The following is a 21,296-nucleotide window of genomic DNA, read 5'->3' on the forward strand; positions in this document are numbered from 1 at the left end:
GCCCACCTGGAGTTCATGGACAGAAACAGGATATGAAAGGGTTGTCCCTGTGATGAATTACCTCTGGCCTGACTCCCATTTGACAGAATCACTCTAGCGTAGAAAATCCTGGCAATACAATAGATAGAGCAGCAAACTGAAAATACATTGATGATTTTATTCTAACAAACCGAGTCATCTCCAAATAGAAGCAAGAAATAGAAGGTGGCAAAGTAATTACAGGAGCTGCCTATAATATCCTTGTAAATATAATTACTTTCAGAACTCCATCATTTGTTTTTTTTCTCATTATTATTTCATCTGGAAAGAAAGAGAAACAACATTGTTTCTTTCCCATTCTCCTTAATCTACCACTACCACAACAAGCCCTGGATACACATTTACTGATCTGTTTATTGCTTTGTTGTGCTGGAATGGGAGATGGCATTCTGCCTTGTAGAAATAAGGAGTGCCCCAAATGCAGTGAACTGCCTCACATCCCACAGCCAAACCTTGACAACGCCTGTGTCATTGGCAGGTACCACAGCCCAGGTAAACTGGTCTTTGTCCAAGGAGCCGTGGATTCTGTTACACATAAAGTTAAGGTGGCCCTACTGCTGCCAGTGATTTGCTAGAAGAAGGTGGAGCACTGGTAGGCGCTGCCATAGTCTCCCTACTCTCATTCAGGGATAAAATCTGATTTACCAGCTGGGCTCAGTGGCTCAGCCTGTAATCCCGCGCCTTTGGGAGGCTGAGGTGAGTGAATTGCCTAAGCCCGTGGGTTCGAGACCCGCCTGGGCAGCGAGACCTCATCTCTACAATAAATCAAAAAATCAGCTGGGCATGGTAGTACACACCTGTAGTTCTGGCTACTTGGAAGGCTGAGGTGGAAGGATCGCCGGAGCCCAGCAGGTCGAGGCTGCGGTGGCTGGGAGGGGCCACTGCACTTCAGTCTGGGTGACAGAGTGAGACTCCAACTCAAAAAAAAAAAAAAATCTGATTTACCTACATGTCAGAACATGACCAAAAACCTCAAGGTGTGCCCTGCAAGTGTGTCTACTCAGCAGGAAATGTGGTTTGAATAGCTAGAAACTTAATAAACTTAGGCAATTGGTTTATGAAACTAGGGCTTCCTTTGCCTTTTCAATAACAAGCAATTTAAAGAGTTTACAAAATTTAAATTTAAAGAGCCTTGATGCAACTGATTTTTATGACAACACAAACTCTGCTCTTTGTGCAAGAAGAGGTCTGATCCTAAATTAGACTCTCTTTAAAGGCAAAAGGTAAATGCTAATCATTTTTATTTTCTCCTTTTGGCTTTATCTTATTGTATGGCATACATAAGAGGGAAGACCCCCAAAAAACCAGAATTATCTTTTGGGGGGTGGGCCCCTTACAGTGCACTTAGAATTTGTTCCTCCAGATCAAATGTCAGCCAAAGTTTTTATCTGGAAGTTTTGAGAAGGTTACATCACGAATTGTGGGGAAAATGTCCCAAGTTATGGCAAACAGGTGACAAGACACCTTCCATCATGACAAGACACCTGCCTATACCGCACTGAGTGTTCAGCAATTTTTGACCAAAATGTCATGACCTCCATGCCCCACCCTTCCCATTCACCCAATCTCATCCGAGCAACTTTTTTGTTGTTGTTTCCTGGATGAAAAAAGTCCTCAAAGGGAAATGTTTTGCCATTATGGAAGAGGTGAAACAAAAATGACAGAAGCACTAAAAGGCATCAGAATTCCACCATTTTGAGCAATGGAAAAAGTGTCTTGATAGGTGTATTGCATCAAACAGAGAGTACTTTGAAGGTGACTGAAGTTTAAACATGAAAGAATAAATTCACAATTTTTATACATGAATTCTGGGTTTTTTGGATCCTTCCTCATATCTTTGTGTCTGTGTGTATCTAATATACAGCATAAGATAGAGGGCTGTACTAGATCCTTGAGACACATGTTGGCAAATAAAACGAGCACACTCTTGTCCAAGCATTGGTGAAGAGGATCAGTGAATCAACACCAGAGGCTGCCTCCCATCACCATCATTGTCCTGGGATGTGGAACTGATAACATTCAGGTGCCAAAACCTAGCACAGGGTGTGTGGGCCTGAGAACTTAGATGAGGACATTTTTATTCTGGCCTTTTTAAATACAGATAAACCACCAACACAAAGCTTAGCCCAGAGGGCCCACCTGTCTAGCTGTTGTCAAGGTATATCTTACTGACTTCTATTTTTTCCATTTCAGTATGGACTTCTGAGAAATTGTAGGCCTTCATCCCATGATTTGCAAACACATTAATTAAAGGAGAAAAGATTTCTGAAAATTGAGTTACTATGTGCTTTCTTACCTTCAGCCACAATTTTTCCACCTACAAATTAAAGATTTTTTTCCTTTAGTTTGACATAGCAGTGTAGTAAATACCTCCGAGAGAATGAAGGACATCTGGTATTCCTGTGTAGGTTTCATGAGCCAGGCCACTTGGTCAGTCTATGCAGTCCAGCTGAACTGGTGGTTAAAACAGTGAAACGCTTCTACATGGCCTTTGGGGTGCACCTGCCACCCTGGGCTTCCCCTTCCCCCCTTTTTCAACAGTGAAGTGAACAAAGGGGTAATTCGTGGCACAGAAAGGATCTTCAGCACCCTGGACCAGCGCCACATTCAGCGACTATTCTGAGTTCAGCTCCTGAGTGGAATTGGTTGTTAAATATTTTGAATATCACCCCAGCACCACTCTCTCAGCTGTCTCACATTATATGCCCAACAAAATGAACCTTTGAGTGGATGCTTCAGTAATTTCTACTGTGTTTTGTGTTCTCTTGGGCATCTTCTTGCGATATTTTTCTACGGTAACATTAAAGACCAGCAAGTCCACAGATCCTCTGTCCCACAGGGCTTCTATGTTCCCTAAGGCTGAGGACAGGAGATGAGTATACACTCCTGGCCACCTTCTTAATACATTTTAGCCTCTGCAAAGACACTTAGTATCTGCATTGTTTTCTCATCACATAGGTTAAAGGAAGAGTGGCTACACATGACTTTAATCATTTATCTACTTCACCTGTGTATTTGTAGTCTAAATTCATGCATTATGCCATGGGAAAATCATTTCTACTGACTTTTATTGAAGAAATTTATAACCGAGTAGACTACAGAACAGAGAGAAGAAAAATCTCAAAATCTTCAGATACTAAAAGGTCCGGTGACCCTTAAGCCATTGTAGATTAAGTGACCATCTTAAGAGGTGAATTGAGATGCAAGCACATCACTGGACATTTTTCTTTAATATTTGTCCTGTTAGTGAAAAAAATGCAAATCTGTGCTGATTGTTAGTTATCCCTTTCCAGCAATACTAAAAATATGTATACCAGTCTTGTTACAGAAGACATAGCACTAGTAGCAATGACTACTTGAGAAGCTAGTACAAATGGTAATATCTGTTAGTCAAATAGATTGTCACTTATATTAGATTGGAATGATATTCATTAATTATTTCAATACTACTTGTTCCAGTAACTTATCATCCAGAGAAGTAAATAACCTTCCTCAGTGACAGCTTGACTGCTTTTCCTCCTGTTCATTTTTTGTATAAAGATACGTTGACATCGTGTTAATTTGTCTCTTAACAAAATATTTGAGTAACTTCATCTTTAGAAATTTTTAAAAAATAGTTATTTTATATTAATGTTTATATTTATTGGAGACAGAATAGCATATCTCAGAAGAAGTTCAGGATAGTAAGTACTTGAGATCAAATAAAAATTAAAGTTTCAGCATAACGGATAACCAAGAGAATATGTTCGGATATTTCTTACCAAATAGGGGTAGTTGCTGATATTGGAGCAAATACTTTAGAATGAACATCCAGAAAATTCTGCCAAGTCCTGAATATGAGCTTGAATTAGGGAGACCCAAGGTCCAAGCAGACTTTACTGGGTAAGAGCAACCTCACTGGTTGAACATATATATAATCTTTACATATGATTATATATAAGATCATTTTTATTGATTAATTTCCATTACATTTGTTCATTACTTATCACCTTTTAAAAATGAGGGACTGAAGCCAGCCCAGAGAAGTGAAAGACCAAGCCCTAGTCATCTACTAAAATGTGGAAATACAAGATAAGACACATATTTCTGAGTTGTGAGTGTTAATGTACCTATGAATACCTTTTCTCCTCAATTCCTAAAAACTGACATCTGACATGCTGTGGGCAATCAATCTCTCTCTCTCTCTCTCTCTCTCTGTCTCTCTCTCTCTCTCTCTCTCTCTCTATATATATATATATATATATATATATATATTTTTTTTTTTTTTTTTTTTTGAGTGGAGTCTCACTCTGTCGCCCGGAATGGAGTGCAGTGGCTGCTCCCGGCCACCACAGCCTTGACCTGCTGGGCTCCGGCAATCCTTCTGCCTCAGCCCTCCGAGTAGCTGGAATTACAGGCATGTGCTACCACGCCCCGCTAATTTTTTGGTTTTATTGTAGAGATGAGGTCTTGCCTGCCCAGGCGGGTCTCGAACCTGCGGGCTCAGGCAATCCACTCACCTCTGCCTCCCAAAGGCACGGGATTACAGGCTGAGCCACCGAGTCTGGCTCAATATTTTTTTTTAGTCATAATTATTAGGAGCTAAAATTGCAGTGGTGGTACTGGCCAAAGTAAATAATCAAATTAAAGGCAAGGAACATGTGAATATTTGTAATAACAACAGTCATATGAACATCTTTCACATACTTGGCAAATAGCCAAGCTGTTCTGGTTCATTTGCGCCACCTAGCATCTAGAACTACATGAACTGTTATTAACCCATTACCTTCCTCCTTCCTAGGGAGGTGAAAACTCATGTGTTCAATCCTTTCACCTTGTATTTTAGCTACGTTCCATTCTAGCATTACATTGGTATTCATTTTCGACATGTTTCCATTACAAATGTAAACACCGGAGCCACAATTAGGGAATTTACTAGACTTTTGTGGACTACCTTGAGAATCTGATAGCCAACCATTACAAAGAAAAATGTGCCACAAATTCCAAACAAGTGACTTAAATTGAGGATTTAAGTTCATTTATAAGTGGAGTGCTTTATTTTTTAAAAAATATTCTTTTTACTTAAATTTAAAAAAAAAACCAATGAGGATAGAGTATGAATGTTTTGTGTTTTTTAAAAAAACTATGCACAAATGATAATTAGACCTCCATTAGAAGTCGAGTGGTGTACTCTGATTTCATTTGCATCACACTGTTCAAATCTGAGGACACTTGCTAGAAAATATAAATAATAACAAATATGTTAAACACTATGCTGTGGAAATAATTCAAGTTTGTTCTCATCTACCAATCAAAATGTTGGGTTGAGTAAAAACAAATGCTAAATTATGAAAGTTTTGGCCTGTTTAACACAATAAAGAATAGTCATTCTTTAAGGAAAGACAGTTCGGAGTTAGGAGGAACTTCTGGTTTTCTTTCTGCCATGGTTCTGCCCATGCGACCCAGGACAAAAGCAGGTTTTGGTGGATGGTCTTAAAGATCTGAGTTATTATGATAACAAAGTATTATGTGGAATGTTTTGAGGCTGCTTGTTCTATCTTTTGTGAGCACAGTTGTGGGGTGCTCCCCCCCCCAAAATAGTCCTGGACAGTCTCTATTGCCTTAGCAATTCTGAAATTTTTTTGTGGGGCTATCGCCACCTAGGGGACAGGATGGAATCCCGGCAGGAGGCTTACTCGTTCAGAATACGTTCTACCCTGTGGCTGTTGATGTTGAAGTAAAGAAGACGGGGGTCCCAACTCAAACTCTCAGGCCACGATTCCCATCCCTTTCTTTCCATATCATATGCATGTCTATGGAGAAGGTGGCATATTATAATGATTACAGTACAGGCTCTGGGGTAGACAGCCTGAGTGTGTTAGAGCCGTTTCTCCACGTATTAACTGCATAACCAGAGACAAGGTATAGCCCCTCTAAGCCTCTGTTTCCCCACCTTATAAGATGAATACATAACACTATCTATTTCACAGAGTTGTTGTGAGACTTGGTCAAGTTCATATAGAGTCCTTAGCCTAGCATTAACATATGAAGAATGGTCAAAATTAGCTGTTAGCCGACCTACTAAGCACATTATAGGAGAGAAACAGGGCTGTGACTGAGAGAAACTAAGACTTCAAGCTCTCTGGGAGGGAGCAAAGGAGGAAGGGAGAGAGGGAGGAAAGGAGGGAGAGAAGTAATGAAACTTGACTTATTTTATTAGTTACAGCTGATTTATGACTATAAAATTGTGTGCCTTTGACAAATAATATTTCTGCTTTACTGACTTAGGAAGAGGGGGGGACAATCATATTTTGGCCAATACCCTGCTCCTGAAACAATCATAGGGAATAAATTAACTGGAAATATTACTACAGTGATAAGCTGAGGGTCTGAAAGACACACATAATCCAAATTCCTGCGGGAATCATCTGTTTTATAATAATCTGTTTTCATGTCTGAACTCTTACCAGAAATATCAGCGAGTTAAGACCATTAACTAAATGAAACCCATTTTTGAGATGTGATTGAGGCCAGTTACCCTTAACTTATGCTGAATGCTGAATTTTTCAGACTGTTATATACCATGTTATTTAATAGATATAGGAGGAGTGCCCAAAGATCTGATGGAATTTTTATATAAGACCCCTAAGATTCAGCTCTTGAAAAACTGTTTTCCATCTGTAGAACCACACACTTCAGACACTGTTAATGGACGAATAACCTTTGTCCAGCAGGTGGCAATGTCTCTCCATTTTCTCATGAAAGTGCAAGTGGTTTCCTAATACAGATAATGCATCTGCAGGCAGGAGTCTTCATAATGCTTCAACACAGTTCAATTTGGGGCCTAAAAATGCAACTGTGAATATCAGAAAGAGTCAACATTCAATTGATTGCATTGATCATAGTAGTTCAAACTGCACTTTATGAGAGCCAGCGGTGACTAGGGGGAGGGGAATGGACTTTGCAATCAAATGAGTTTATGTGGGTGATAGTTGTACACGATATAGATACAGATTTTATAGTTAAACACACACCATTAACTCTGCTTTTTAAAATCATTATTCTACAAAGCCTAGATGCTGTCTTTCATTTCCATTCTCATTTCCCACTTCCTATTGTTTTTGTGGCATAAAAAACTCAAAAATATTCTAGAAACTCACAAAGATATAATGATGGTTAGTAGAAATTAAGAGTATCTATCTACAGAAGCCAACGAAGTTGTTTAAATAATTCAACTATCATCGATGAAAATAGGACTCTACTTTGCTGTTGGTTCATTTATTATCAATATTCTGCATAAGGATTTTTTTTTCGCCAGCCACATCCTCGACTCAGATTCTAATAATGTTGGCACTGGATTGTGTGTGTGTGTACCCATCCATATTCAAACAAGTAAGTTCATTATTACACAGCACTCACATCTAACAAAATTGTCTTAGGTCACAAAACCAGTAATAGTTTCCAAGGCATAATCATTTGCATGATAATTTGCAATTATAAACCACTTCCTTTTAAATGATCTCATTGAATTCTTACACAGATTCTTAAGGAAGAAATATTCTTTTTCTTGTTTTCTGAACAAGGAAGCCAAGGTTCAAAGAACCTGAACAAGTTGCCCACAGTCACCAAGTCTTACATGACAGCACCAACATCCAAGCTTCTGTCCCCAGACCCACCACAAAACACCATAAACTTGTGACACTCTAACAATGTTCTTTATGTTTAATCACTAATTCCGATGTCAGTGGTACTAAACATTCACAGTGTATATTGCTATTGAAGGTAAGAGCTTACAAGTAAAATCTGTAGATTATTTGTGCTCGATGTATGGTCTGTTCATACAAGAAACATGAATTCAGAAATTATCAGAGATCACCAGTGTATTATCTTAAGCCAGTGTGTGGTAGTTCATGTGGAAGAAAATAATTTTGAGAATGTATCTATTTGGCAGCGTCTGATATCTCTCTGTTGGGGGTTGAGGGAAGGTAGGGAACAGTAGTGTGAGGCCTTTAAGACAATGTCTAAAAATCCAAGCTGAAGGCATATTTAACAGTAGCTATTGGGAAAATAATTAAGAATTGATACATAATGTAAACATCCCTTTAAATGAACTCCTAAATGCTTGTGGTTTTTTAGTGAACATTTTCCTGAAGGGAACTCTATATCCACAGGCTGATAATTTCGTTCAGCTCATAAAACATCACCTGGTCATCAGGATTCAGCCCCTGGACATATTTAATTCATTTTATGAAAGCGTGAATTGCAGTATAATATACATACTTTTGACCTATTTCAACTATTATTGTTTTATTGGAAATTACAATTAGTCAAATGATATAATTTTAACCATATTTTTTACTTGCTTATTCATTTGCTCTTGTCTTGCGGTCATCTCTTTCCAGAATAAAGCATCTCAAATTTTATTGTATATAAGATTGACAGGAAAAGAGAACTTCATTTACAGACTTTTTTTTTTTTTTTTTTAGTGTGAGTTTCATTGTGTGACTCAGGCTGGAGGGTAGTGGCACAATCATGGCTCACCACAGGCTCATCTCTTGGGCTCAAGCAATCCTTCTGCCTCAGTCTCCCAAGTTGCTGGGACTAAAGGCACGCACCTTTATGCCCAGTAAATTTTTTTTTCTTTTTTTGTAGAGACAGGTCTTGCTATATTGCCTAGGCTGCTTTTGAACTCCTGGAATCATATAATCCTCCCACCTCAGCCTCCCTGAGTGCTGAGATTATAGGCATGAGCCACCCTGCCCAGCCCAGACTTTGATTTTCTAGTAATAACTTCGTGAAAATATCTCTCTTCTGTTAAACTAATATTTACTTATATTTTATTTTATATGTCATTTTATTTTAAATATGTGAGGTACAATTCAGGATTAGGCAGATAAGTGTTCGTTGTATAGGCAAAGCTTGGGACCTCCCTTCAAAAACTAGTATTTACATAGCAGGTATGATCTAAAAATAACAGAAAAATTGAACAAGCACATCCAACAAATAAGTATTTGAGTGTCTGCAATATGCCAGTCCTGAGGAAGGGTGTGGTAAAGACGAAGACAGTGTCTCACTGGAAAGCCATCACAGACAGGGCTGGGGGCACAGGACCTTGTGGAGACATTTGTGCTGGGCCTTGGAACGTGCATAGGAGGCATTTTAGACAGAAGAAAATAACATAAGTGTAGGCTTGGAGGAGTGAAGGCCCAGGAGTATCTGGAGTGTCGAAGGCATGGGGCCTAGGACAACCCATGTCACCCCTTGCCTGTTGGCCTTGCCTCTTGGAGCTGGGCTCCCCAGTTTCTCCCACGCTTACTCACCCTGCCATTAAGACAGCCGTGCCCAAGGCAGGAGAAGGATCAGCTGCCTCAGCTCTCTCTGTGGTGCAACCTGGAACTGACTCACTCGCCAGTTTCAGAGCCAGTGGCCAAGCCACTGCTGCCAGAGGGCCATGTGTCACCCTCCCCCTGTTTCCCTGCCCTTTTCCCATCTGACTACCACCCAGGCTCCCTCGCTTCCTAACAGCGTGGCAGGGAAACGTGGCCTGGCTCCCAGGCTCCCCCTGCTTGAATTCTTCTTGCTTTCTTCCCAGTCTGCCCACCTAAGACCCAGCCACCCTCTAGTACTGGGCATCCATCAGCTCCTGCTGACCCCACATGCCTCACACTGTCTGTGGGCGGGGTGAGGGGAAGGTGTCCCACCCCACATCTCCAAACGCCAACGCCTGCCCTGCCTGACCACCTAGACTCCCCTGTGTCTGGGCCTGAGCTTCCTGTGTCCCCTGACACTGTCCTCTGGTCTTCCTGGCCTCCCTCACTGGGATCCCTTGAGATTGTCCCTTCAGAACAGTTTCTTCCAGCCCCTGCCTCCCACCCTATGCATCCTGGGAAATTCATCTCTTCTGAGTTCCAAACTTGATCTGTGGAGAATCCCAGATGCCACCCTCCCACCCCCATGTGTCTATCCGAGTTACACAGAGTGGCCAAACTTGGGTGTATACAGCTTTCTTTCATGATTCATTTCCCCAGGCGAAAAGCTAGCTAATAATATCTGAGTATGTGGTGGAGCTACCAATGTCCTTCTGTTTAGAGGTGAATTTTTTTCTATTTTAGAACTTAATCACTTCTACTTTGAGCAATTTTTCGTTGAGCTGACAGTAATATGCTTTGCGTTGAGTGAGAGTATTTCTAGGGGGTGGAATTAGTCACCACAAATTCCCATTTTTGGAGTTTCCTGATAACTCTTACAAAGCTGAAATGCTTTTAAAGCTTCAGCAGAGATTAGAAACCTGACCTCAGAGGTTGATAGTAGATCTTCTATAAAGACTCTGTGGTCTTCCTGTTCTTTCATGCCTAAATTGTCAAGGTCCCGGTCCACCCCAGGGATTTATGTGGTGATGTGGAACAGGCACTAGACAAAGGATTTCAGAACTGTCTTTGTGCTCTTGGTTCATGGCCTTAGCTCTCTGACATTCTTTGCTTATAAAACGTACCCCCTGCTGGGCTGAAGTACAATCCTTACCCATTTTGCATGACTCAACATTTTACAATGGAAGCTTCTATTCTTGTCTGGCTAAATATTTTTCAAATAAAAGTATCATTTCCTGGTCTGTATTGTTTTTAATGTCTCAGACATTTTTATCAATATACAATGTCCTAGCTTTTCACATCTTGCAAATGGCATGGAACTATGAAAGAATGCCATGAAAAGACAGATATATACCTGCGTACATAACACTGCTGAAGTTTTTTGTGTGTGTGGTTTCTTGTGGGTTGTATTAAGCACATTCATTCCATTGCCCACAAACCCATAGAGACATCTAGCATAATTCCCCACTGGTGAGAGAACAGGAGAGTTTTGCTTGCCTAGTGGGGGTTTCAGAATTTTGACTTGAAGGTTTCACCTCCCCGGTCTTTACCATGTGCTTCTAGATGCTTCTGTTGTGTTGTCATAGAGAGACTCTATAGAAACTGTTTTTTAGAACACATGTTCTTAGAATCTTACCTCCCTGGTTTTTTCCTATACTTTATTTTTTTAAGTAATGCATATATATAATTGAAAATCAAATAGTACCAAAAGATATATAATGAAAAGCAGCAGTTTTCTACTCTAACTACCCTGAAGATGAAATCTGATTTTACAGAGCCATGATCAGCACAGTTAGGTGTTTCTTCTGATAATCGCCATGCTATTTATAACTAGTAAGCAGACTACTATTCCTTGATTATTGGAGACATTATTTAGTTCTCTTATTTTATGACCTTTACCTCCACTTCCTCCCTCCTTCCTGTCCTCCTAATATGGCTATAACCACACTTTGTATGCATCATTTTGTTTACATTACTGTGATTATATACATTTTGTTTGCCGTTGATCCATGTAGGACATTGTAATTTTGTTTCATTTTGTGCACAACTTACTGTTTTTCCTGGAATTATCGCCTTTTTATTTGCTTAGATTTCCTTGCACTTATCAAAATGTTCATATATGCGATTAGATCTGTTGTGCCAATATTACTTTTGATATTATTTAAATATTAATTTCAAATAAGGATATCCATTCCATCTGCCCCTCCCCTCCGTCTCTCCCCTCCTTCTCGCAAGTGTTCTTTGAGCTCCTGCTTCCCCCCAGCCTCATTGCTCACAGAACGGCCTGCACAGCTTTACTGCAACTTCCCTTACTATATTTCTCCTTGAATTCTCAGTTTTCTGAATCCTATTTCTTGATTTAATAGCTCATTTTACTTCAACATGTTCCCAAGTTGCTTCCTAATGAAAGGTGCAAGGGAGGCAAATTCTTTTGAGTTACTTGAATATCTAAAAAGCTCAGTATTCTGCTGTCTCACTGGATTGTCAGTTTGGTTCAGTATGGACATTTTCATACATGCATTCATTTATTACTTCTCATTCTCTCTCTCTCTCTATCTCTCTCTCTCTCTCAGGATTCTTCTCTGTATTCCTTTTATGAGATTTGACAACAATATGTCTCAGTGTATGCACCAAGTAGATACTTGCAAGCTTAAAACTCATGTCTTTTATTTCTGGGAATTTTTTTAAAAATTTTGTTTCTTTGATGATTTTACCACCGCCATGTTCTCTGCTTCATTTCTGGAATGATTTTAATGGTCAGATATTTGAACCCTTATTCATCCTTTCTATGTGCTTTATTATTTTTTTCCCTCTCAATTTTCATCTCTTCAACATTTTCCTTCAGCCAGATTTCTCAAATTGTATTCCGATCATTCTATTGAATCTTCTCTTTTTCAGCTTTTTTTTTTCTTTTTACATAACATCTTGTTTTTGTTATTGGACACATGTCATCTTAAATCTCTGAAAAGTATAGAGATTTTTTTAAATGTTTTTATCTATTCTCTGTATTATCTCTATTTGCTTCAGATTTGTTTTCTTTTTTGGTTGGTTTGGCCCTTCTGTTTCCTCTGGTGACATTTATCTGTCTTTGGATCGAAAAATGAGGCACTGAAGAGCAAGCGTAGAGCAATGAGGGAGGTGTGCTGACTAGTGGACATTATTTTAGGATCATCAAGCAGCAATTGAAGTTTTGCTGGAAAAACATTTGTTAATGATTGTAGTTTTTTTCCTCTGGAGTTTGTTCAGTTTTCCCACTGAAACATTCTCCAAACATCTGCTTTGGGGCTGGGAGGTGAAGTGGGCTGGGAGCATGGAACGTGCATCTGGTTGCTGGTGTGGGAACAAGAGTAGAAGGTTTGCATCTGATGTACCAGTCACTTAATTGCTCTTATTTTATCCCATGCCTGTCCCTTCCTTTCCTTTGGGTTGCAAATCCACCTGAAACCTCTGTCCTTATTCTCTGAGGACTGATCCCACAATTGCCTAGCTCCCTGCAGCTACGGAGAGAGTTGGAGATAACAGCTGCTTTCGCCCAGACTGCCAGCCTCAGGCCCAGCTCTCCTGTTGGGGATACCCAGAGCTGACATTTCTCTGTCTCTGGGTGCTCAACTGGGTATGCTGGCACTCCCAGTGATGTCCCTTTCTACCAACACCTTGAATGCTCTTCCCGTGATATACCTAGTCAGATGCATGCCTCCAATTGCTTTTCTTCCAGAAGTTGGTGGAGGTCTGTCTTCTACTCCATCCTTTTCCAGCACTTTGTCCTTGTGGTTTTACTTTTTTGGGTGGGGGGGTCAGGATTTGGCTCAGTCACCCAGGCTTGAGTGTAGTGGCATGATCACAGTGTCTCACTGCAGCCTCAACCTCCTGGGCTCAGGCAATCTTCCTGCCTTGGGTTCCTGAGTAGCTGGGACTGCGGGTGCACCCCACCATGCTGGAATAATTTTTAAATAATTTTTGTAGCAGATGAGATTTTGCTATGTTGCCCAGGCTGGTCTTGAACTCCTGGACTTAAGCAATTCTCCTGCTTTAGTCTCCCAAAGTGCTGGGATTATAGATGTGAACCTCTACACCTGGCTGATTTGGCAATCTTTAATAAAATTATCCTTCCTTTACTATCATTTGAATGATATTTTTCAAAGGACAAGCATTGAAGGCATGTAATCAGTCCACTACATTTAACAGGGAAAATCCTAACTTCATGAACTTTAAGATTCTGTTTCCAATTTCATGTTTACAGCTCTTAGCTACAGATGTCTTACATTTCTTCCATGCAATTCTGTGTAGCCATGATGTGAATCAAACTACCATAGTGCTGCTTTCAGCATCTGTATCTTGGGATAATAGTAATAGTAAAATTTCAAAAGCAAAATAAATAAAAATAAGATGCATTACATGGTAATTGATTAATTATTACCTTTGGGATGTTGCTAGGATGAGTCTCCAAACTAGTATGTTTTAAAGATTATCTAGAAAACAAATCAGGGTTGTATTGAAGGTCTCTTGTGGGAGAAAATGTAAATGACAAGAACTAATAAAAAGACACCCTTATGATCAGAGGCAGAGGGCATGATCATTCAAAGATACCATTCCAGACCGGGCATGATGGCTCACGCCGTAATCCCAGAACTTTGGGAGGTTGAGGCGTGCGGATTGCTTGAGCCCAGAAGTTCGAGATCAGCCTGAACAACATCAAAACTTCCTCTCTACAAAAATTAGAAAAAGATTTTTAAAAATCAAAACATTAGCTGGGCATGGTGGCACATGCCTATAGTCCCAGCTACTCGGATGATGAGGTGCTAGGATCGCCTGAGCCTAGGAGGTTGAGGCTGCCATGAGCCATGATCATTGTGATCATGCCACTGCACTTCAGAGCAACCTTAACTAAAAAATGACAACAAAAAAGATATCACTCCAGTATCACGTGGTGGAAAAAGGCATCTTCATTTCATGTGCTGTCAGGTGTCACTTTGGGGAAACCATCTTCCCTAAGTTACACAAGGATCGTGGTAAAGGCATTGGAGCAGGAGAGTAAAGATCCTCAGCTGGCGAGCACTGTCAGTCAGCTCATGTACAGAAGAAAAAGAAGCCATTGAGAAGGTTCCTCGCAGCAGCTGCTTTAGTAACAGTAGCAGCAGCTCATATAACAAATGTTTCATGACGAATGCAAACAAAAGCCAGCTCCGAAATTCCAGCCACGCTATGTCCAAGCCAGTTCAACATCGTATAACCACTCCATTTGAGTTTTTCCCTTGTCTAAATACATTCCATATGAGCCGTGGTGTCGGGGCTGCTGGGATCTCCTGCGTTCACTCAGAAAACTGTTTTTAAAACCAGACTGAAAGGAAAGTCAGTCAGTGGGAAAACAAACTCAAAGAAAACACTGAGGCACAGGTGTGGTGGGGAGGGTGTTTTCCCCAGCCAGGCATGCCCCCTGGGATGGGCTGGAGGCTGGGAATCTGTGCTTGGAGGCACAGAAGGAAGAGTGTTCTTGCCTGGGAATGGGACCCGGTTCAAAGGGGCCCCTGTTCTGCAGTGGCCTGGCTGTGGCCAAGCACCATGACTCAAAGTGTGGCCCGCGGACCAGTCCCAGTCTGCAAGCTGCTTGCTATGAGCCCATGACAAGATATGGACAGAAATTAAGAATCAATTGGAAACTGATGGTAATTTAACAATGTCTGTGATCATTTTTCTTTCTTTCCCTCTTTCTTTCTTTCTTTTTTTTTTTTTCTTTTTGTAGAGACAGGATCTCTCTGGCACTGAGGCTAGAGTGCAGTGGTACACTGCACCCCATAGCTCAGTGTAGTTTCAAACCCCTGGACTCAAAAAATTCTACTGCCTCAGTTTCCTGAGTAGCTGGGACTACAGGCACACAGCACTACTTAAAATTTTTTTTTTTAATTTTTAGAGCACTCCCTCCCACTATGGGAGCTTTTCTGTCCTCTCGATAAATCTTGATTTCAAAAAAAAAAAAACTTTTTATAGAGATGGTATTTCATTGTGTTGCCCAGGCTGGTCTTGAACTTGTGGCTTCGAGGATCCTCCTACCTTGGCCTCCTAAAATGCTGGGATTACAGGCATGAGCCACCATGTCTGGTCTCATTTTTCTAACAATTTATTTTTATTGTGGTTTATAAAAATATCAATCTGAAATGGATCGTGGGAGAAAATATCAGAAGTTATTTGAGACTCACCGTCGTAGATTCTCCTACCACCATGGGCTGCCCAGGTCAGTGAGATAGAAGGCCATCAGCTGGCAAGACCATTCCTAAGGCATCTGGGACTTCTGAGGTGCCATGATTCTTCCACTGGGTTTTGCTTTCTTGCCTTCAAAGCTCAAACATGTGCTTCTCTATAGTGATGGCCAAACACCCCAACTTAAAGAGATATGAAACTCTACCTTCCTAAAACTCGTTCCTTTTTTACCTAAAACCTTTAAAAGTGGCAATTCCCACTAGGACAGTACTTTTACAGTTAGAAAGTTACTTCAGACTTACATTGGCACACTTCTCCACATCTCTGTTAAGTAGTGCTGTGGGTCCCCCAACACTACTTAACAATTGTGACCTCTTCCTCCAAAAATATGTTGAAGTCCTAATCCCCTATGCCTGTAAACATGACCTTCTTTGAAAATAGGATCTTTGCAGATATAAACAAATTAAATGATGCCATACTGGATTTGGGTGGCCCCTAAATCAAATGACTTGTGTCCTTAAAAGAAGAGAGACATTGAGAGAACAAGGGAGAAGACCACGTGAAGACGGAGGCAGAGACTGGGGTAGAGCTGTTACAAGCCAAGGAACATCAAAGATTGTCAGCAAACAACAGGAGCTGGAAGAGGCAGGAAGAATTCTTCCCTAGAGGGAGCATGGCCCTGATGACACACTGATTGGGACTTCTAGTCTCCAGAACAGTGAGACAATACATTTCTGTTGTTTTAAGCAGCCCAGAGTGTGGCAACTTGTTATGGCCACCTTAGGAATGACTGCAGGTAGAAATCCTCTTCATCCTGAATTCCAGGTGAAGACTTGGAGGCTCAGTGATAATAAGATCTGCCCACGTTCAAAGCAGCTAGCAAGGAGCAGAGCCTGGCTGAACAAAGAGCCCTGACTTCAAAGATGAGCAAGTGCTCTGTACCAGATTGCCCTTCTTTGTCAGAGGAAGGAGTTAGGGAGAAAGAACTTGTCTAGCATGAGAGGAAAGTTTAATACAAGAATATATGGTGATACAATGAGAGAAAATGAGGCCATTGGAGTTTTATTTTGAAGAATGTTCATGACATTGGAAAATAATCAGAAAAACAATGAAAAATCAAAGAATATTATATGGATATTATACAGTATTTGTATGTATTTTAGTATACACACAGATACACACAAATATGCTTAAGAGAACAAACTAAAAGAAAAAAACACCAAAAGAATAATAGCAGTTGTTAATTGTGGTGAATTCTGCATAGTTTTCTCCTATAGACTTTTCTGAATTCTCTACCTTTGCTGTGATAAGCATGTATCACAGATAACCAAATGTGTTAGACAATATACTCTGTGAGATACACTCGTGTTCCTAATAGTCACAATGTGCAGTGAGTTCAATATCATTATCACTGTTCCAAAAAGAAGAAAGCACAGTCAGACAGTCTAAGGAGAGTATCCATGACCTCGTGCCTGGTGAGAGGCAGAGCCTAGCTGACTCCAAACCCTGTGTGCTTCCCACCATGCTTTGTGACTTCTATTTTTTATGATCAGACACAAAAAGAGGACAGAGGGAGGATGACAACTGAGCAGTAAGGAAACAAGAAGCTGTCACTGGTCCTTTTGAGTGGAGCTTGCTCTCTTCGTTGCTCATGCTCCCTGTCCTCTGTCATTTGCGTGAAATAGAGACATCTCTTTTGAAAATTAACTCTGCAGGAACTACTTGAAGGGGACACAGCCGATCCTGTTCTGATGCCCACAGCACCTGCCATAGAACACTGATCTTCAAAAGTTCTGACTTGCTCTTCTTTTCCCATCCTTTTGACCATTTGGATTCTCTTTCTTGGCAGAGTTTTGAGAACACCATGCAAAACACTCTTTCTCCCTGAGCATGTCTGGGACAAATGCCCGGATGTGCCTACCTGGGTGACCAGATGTCCGATTCCTCTAGCTCCCAAATCCAAAGGCTAGATAGGAGTGAAAAACAAAACAAAATCACCATTGTTCTTTTTCATACAGCATCACACTCTTCGAATTCAAATAGTTCAAACCTTGGCTGTATCAAGATTAAGTCTCTTTAAATAGCATACTGAAGCTGGTTTTATTCCATTAGGATATCATAGAGTGTCACTATGGAATTTTAATTTTCTTTTTCTTTTCTTTTTTTTTTTGAATTGGAGACTCACTCTGTCACCTAGGCTGGAGTGCAGTGGCATACTCACGGCCACCCCTGCTTAGACCCGCTGGGCTCTGGTGATCCTTCTGCCTCAACCTTCCAAGCAGCTGGAACTACGGGCACGTGCTATCACACCCAGCTAGTTTTTTGTTTTGTTTTGTTTTTTGTAGAGACAAGGTCTCACCAAGTTGCCCAGGTTGGTCTCAAACCCACAGGCTCAGGCAATGCACTCACCTTGGCCTCCCAAAGTGCTGGGATTACAGGCTGAACTACCTAGCCAAGCCCAGCCCTCGATTTGATTTTTACTTGTACTATTCATGGGTTTTTTTTTCTCTGTAAAATATCTGTAGATGCTAGAAGAAAAGCACTGAAAAAATAACAGTATTTTTTGAGGTTTTTAAGCAAAGTTTATTTAGAAAGTAAATTGGCGGGGGGGAGAAAGAAAGTGAGAGAAAGAAAGATTCACCTCCCCAAGGTAGAGGAGCAGGCCAAGGCTGTGGAAACATGGCGGCCACAGCTCAATGAACCACATGGAGACAGCAGAGTTTAACAAAGCAAAGGTCATAAAAGTATTTTTCTTATGTTGCTCAGTCAGTGAAAGGCCTGTGATCCAGTCCATTCTCAGGCGTGCATCTCCCTTAAACAGGCCTGCTGCTTCTCAGGGTGTTGATAGACTTAACTCCATGGCCTGACTTTGTAAGGGCTCAGAAACAGCCTGGTGATGACGCCCAGGGTCTCTCCTCACTGGATTCCATTTTCATGATCTGACTGCATTTTCTCAGCCATCTTACTCAGCTGTCCAGGTAGAGACAGTCTTTACCCCATGAATGGATTGTGTGAGATGTCCCTATTTGCTCTGAGATAGTCTTGTGGTATCCCCGTAAGAGCCTGGGTGGGAATCTGTTGTACAGAAAATGATGCCTTTTAAAATAAGACCTAAGCAAAGCCCATCCTTTTCAGGTTGGTCCTGGAAAAGAAATTTCCTGGAGGGAGAAGCAGCTGGGTCAGTTATTTAACAAACACTGATGTACTTATTATGGGTCAGTCAGCATGTTGAGGGCTTAATGGATATTGACCCATTTAATAGTCACAAGATTTTTCTCTGTTAACTGACTTCCTCCTCGCCTGGGATCTCTTGCTAATTCCTGTTAGCCCCCCTGCAATGCTCTCCAGGAGGGACTGGAACCAGCTGGTTCTTTGTGGGCAAAGAAGCTTCCTTTTAGACTTTAAGCCCAGTAAGCTATTGCTGGAATATCCTGTAGGATGAGCGGAGGGCAAAGGCATCAAGATAGGAGCACAAATCTAGGCATCTGGCTAACAAGTTATGACTGGCCTCCAGAAGTTCAGTTTAGTCATGAAGATTCTCTTTATGATGACAAAGAGTGTTGACTGATGGTCTCTGGTCATGGTGAAATGTACCACTGTGCGGATGCCTCTTCATTACTTGTTTTAATTCACTACTGGAAACCACGAAAAGAGTGGACACCCCTCATTGTGACTAAGTGAAGTTTTTCTTCTGCATCCTCCAACTCCATCTTTCTGGATAGACCCAGTTTATACCTACCTCCAGACTTCCATGTCCTTGTGTGGCATTCCCATGGCCTAAACTGCATTTTCTATGCTAGTAGCTCCTGGCACCAGAACTATTCTCCCTCAAAACTCAGCTGTCCTGTGCCCCACTCCCTGAGACACCTAACAGATCATTCTGGAATGATGAAGGTATTAATAGCTGACAATAACAGTTTGTCCTACCCAAGGGAATTTCTAGTAATCTAGTAATAATAATAATATTAACACTAGACAGTGTTTTATACATAGTGGGTATATAATAAAAATTTGTTGAATTAACATTGAAAGCACGTACTTTGATAAACATTTTATGGGGCCTACCTAGTGTAATCCAGAACAATCCAATTCCACAGGTGCTTTTATTATTCCTGTTTTACAGATGACAAAACTGAAGTTTAAAGAAATGTATCTGACATAACAATATTTTATAAGGAGATTCCTTAGATAAAGAATCATTTTAGGTCATTTTTATTATAGCTCTGCTGATAATTACTTTAAAGAGCTTCTTAGGAGAAGCTTTATTCATCTAAATTTGGTACACTAAAAATTCAAGGAGGCCATGCGAACTTCTGTTGGCCATTAAGCAGGTCCATTATTTTATATGTTTGGCACTTCCACTCATTTCTAAAATTAGCAATGTGGACAGAAGGTTAAATCTTGGCTGCCTTGGAGCATGATGAAAAACCCTAAGCCACACAATTCTAGAACTTGGACCCAGGCCTGCCTACTCTACCACCCTGCCACCTGTGGTCTCACAGTATCTCAAGGCGTGACACTCTACTTCAAAGGAAGACACTGTTAATGGTGGCTATCCAGGCATGGGGCTGTGCTACTGAGAATGAGAGCTTTTTGTAGAAGAGTGGATTTTCAGTAGCCCTTTCCTTCCTCCCAGCAAACTACACCATTTATACAACCATCTCCTCTGACCCCACACCAAAAGTTCTTAACCTGAAGTCTACCACATGATTTTCAGGGAACCCTTAAGCTCCCCTATCACCATCTAATTTACAGGAAAAAATGTTGTGTGCTTGCTTTTTTTTCTGGAAAGGGAAGAATTTTCAGGTTTGCACAGGTGTCCCCATCCTCTAGAATAGTAAGAATGCCTGTCCATGTGTAAGGACAGCTCTGTAGACCTGTGTTCAGTGCTCACCCTTGATTTCCAAAGATCGGTCCCTGGGAGAAGGCCACTCACTGACAATGCATTTGTCCTGCTGGACCGGAAGCCCCACCACAGGAGAGTAAAGTACCCTGGGCGTGAGCTGTGATGTGAACAGACGTCATCAGATGGAGAACAATCAGGAGGAGTCTTGAGTTGGCACTCAGTCACAAGAACTGGCCCAATAGACCAAGGTCGACCATATTCTTCAGAGCCAGAATATAATGCTGACACTCCAAATGGTGATGAAGTCTTGTGTTTGTTCAGGGTGATTTTTGGCTCTGCCACACTTCTGTATTTCCACATTATAACACAGGATATTGTTTGCCTAAGTATAATAAGTCATGTGAGTTGGTTCCTGGCAACAGCCATGGAAGATTAGCTTACTTTCACCAACCCAGAATCAGCCCCAATGACTATCACAAAAGACCACACAACTCCCAGAGTGTCTATAAGTAGATACCAAACCGCATGTGTTATTAGTCTTGATCTTAGACCATATTATTATTAACTTTGCTTTGGTTGAAAGCGGGCCCCATCATATTGTTAAAATAGAGTTTCACAGCCTTGAAGTGACTAGGGTACGTCACTTCTAAGATGTTTTTCCAAAAGAAAATGTTAAATCCCAAATACATTTTTGGCTAAATGGTTGGTTTTAATGGTTCGGAGTCAAAAACTGTAACTTAATTCCTCATAAAACTTAAATCAATTTCATGAGGGCTCTGCTAAACAGTTCCCTCTGTTCAGCCTGAGATTTCTACTGGTTCCTAATTCTCAAGAAATATTAGGGTATTCTTTTAAAATGTCAATGTTTT

The 21,296-nt window shown here is 40.9% G+C and overlaps 1 protein-coding gene across 2 annotated transcripts in view; it reads left to right on the forward strand.

The window, feature by feature from the left end:
• The window catches only part of UST (uronyl 2-sulfotransferase), a 322,433-nt gene that overhangs the window by 254,859 nt on the left and 46,278 nt on the right, over window positions 1–21,296 (forward strand). The gene's annotated exons all lie outside the window — the stretch shown is intronic.

This window comes from Carlito syrichta, unplaced genomic scaffold, assembly GCF_000164805.1.
Source record: "Carlito syrichta isolate Samal-C Ts95f unplaced genomic scaffold, Tarsius_syrichta-2.0.1 Scaffold236941, whole genome shotgun sequence".
Taxonomy (NCBI): domain Eukaryota; kingdom Metazoa; phylum Chordata; class Mammalia; order Primates; family Tarsiidae; genus Carlito; species Carlito syrichta.